The sequence below is a fragment of the Lucilia cuprina genome, chromosome 4, assembly GCF_022045245.1.
Source record: "Lucilia cuprina isolate Lc7/37 chromosome 4, ASM2204524v1, whole genome shotgun sequence".
NCBI classification, from domain to species: domain Eukaryota; kingdom Metazoa; phylum Arthropoda; class Insecta; order Diptera; family Calliphoridae; genus Lucilia; species Lucilia cuprina.
This window is the reverse complement of record NC_060952.1, coordinates 96254637-96257122: the sequence shown is the minus strand read 5'-3', so window position 1 is coordinate 96257122 and position 2486 is coordinate 96254637.

Here is a 2486-nt window from a genome sequence, read left to right as displayed (position 1 = left end):
TTCTAGTTCAGTTCTAGTTCAGTTCTAGTTCAGTTCTAGTTCAGTTCTAGTTCAGTTCTAGTTCAGTTCTAGTTCAGTTCTAGTTCAGTTCTTGTTCAATTCTTGTTCGCATGTGTGTGGATATCTGTTCATTTAAACAATATACATATTAAAATTTGTTCACCTAGACGTATGATTGTTATTAATTATTAATTTTAGTTATGTGTATTTTAGCTATTTCATAAACAATTCAAAAGCGATTTTGTATATTCTCTTAAATCTTTAATAAAATTTGCTTATAAATAATAAAAGTGATTTTTAAAAATAATAACACGAAAATTTTATTCTATTCCAAATTTTGAATAATTAATTATACAATATTTGTTTTATAAAAATATGAAATAGCAAGCTTAAATTTTGTATGACCGATACTATGAAACAATTCCATATCTTAAAACACACACATGATATTTCTATTTATTTAAATATTTTCCTTATTGGTTATGCCCCCAATTTCAATAAAAATTCATGAAAACTCTTTATTGTTGTAATTTTTCTTTGCAAATATTTATTTTATGATTTTTTTTTATAAATTTTTATATTTCACAATTGATTTCATTTAATTCAATTTACTTGTTTCCCCCAAAACGTACTCGTATGCTTTTGATGCCTTAAAATATAGTGGCGAAAATATTTTATTTATTTATACCCACAGGTATGCTTTAAAGTTGCTTTTTACCCCACTCTGAAAGTATGCTACTGTTATTATATATTTACATCATAACATGTTGAAACTTTTGCTATTTTTAGGGTGTTATACCTAAACATAAAGCAATATATTATATAGCTTAAGGCTTGAAATTATTCTAAACAATATAAAAAATATTGCCGCATTTTAGGCGTAACAATAAATGCAAATAAATCGAAAAAAATTTAATATATAGTTGCAATAGAAAATATAAAATTATTGATTTTTTCCAGTTCTTAATATATAGCATACTCTAAGGCTTTTTAGAGATATTTCTTTTCATATAAAAATTTTCATGTTTTTAAACAAACATTTAGGTCATTTAAAGTTTGTTTATTGTATCATCTAGATTATTTTTATAAGTTTAAAAGTTTTTTTTGCGGATTTTTTCATTTCTGTTTTCTAAAGGAAAACTTTAATTTGTAAAGAAAAAAAACGTTTAATATCATCATTTGTATTCCTAAATGTCTTTTGTGTTTTTAATCTTAATCTTTTGTGATGTATTATGTTAGATAAAAACTTTTTTTCTTTTACAATTTAATGGTTTCCCTGAAGTATAAAAATATTGTTTTTTCTTTTTCTTGAAACCAGCAACAATCAGTTGAAGCTGTACTAATCAGCAGATTTTAGTTTAAAGTGACCATGGTCTCTAAAATGTTTACTAAATAATTTACAAAAGTTTTTCATTATGAAAAGTTAACTGTTATAACACCTACATACATTTTTTAAACTATTTTTAATAAAATAATCCTTGTTGGGCCCACACCTCTTAAAGCTAAATGTCGACATTTCATTTTAACCATTCATCAACCGTTCTCTTTTTTATTTAATAAAAAATAAAAAAAATATACAACAACAAAATAATAAAAAAAAAACTAAAATGTGTAAAGTGCACACAAAAACTGGGAGTCTCCTTGCAAAAACATACTATTTATACAGAAAAAGCCAACCCAATCAATGGGCACATAACACCGGCCTTAATTTAGTTGTTTGTTAAAATGCGTTGTAGCTTAAAAACTACCCCCTCTGTTACTAACAATACTGTTGACAGCTGTAATATATTTTTTCTGTTCTTTTTTTTTGACCCAAAATTAAGTTTAATTACTACCCAAGTCAGTTGAAAGGAAAAAATATATTTCCTTTTATTGTATATTTCTCTATTGGTCTCTAGTTCATTTACAGCTCTTTTGTTTTTTTTCTATTCTTGTTATGTTTAGTTAGGCAATTTTCAAGGATCAGAGATTTGTAATACAAAGAAAATAAAATTTTATGAACTCACAAACACAAATATTATGGAATAACCAAAAGTATTGATGTGGAAACAAAAGCAAATAAGACAGATACACAAAAATTTGAAATTTGTGAATTAATTTTTTATAAGGGAGACTTGACATTTTTAGTGATTGGCATTAATGCTCTATACTATACTTAAAAATCACAAATTTTAATCTATATTTAAGAATTTTTATAAAAATACTTACTAAGGATTAACTTTAACTGATTCCATTTATATTCAGTACAAACTTTGGCTCAAATTGCAACGATTTTATCATAAATACAAATTTTGTACAACTTGACGTATGATTGATATTAATTAATACATTTTTTTCTTTTTATAACAAAAACTGAAATAGAACTGAACTAAAACTAAACTAGAACTGAACTAGAACTTAACTAGAACTGAACTAGAACTGAACTACAACTGAACTAGAACTGAACTAGAACTGAACTAGAACTGAACTAGAACTGAACTAGAACT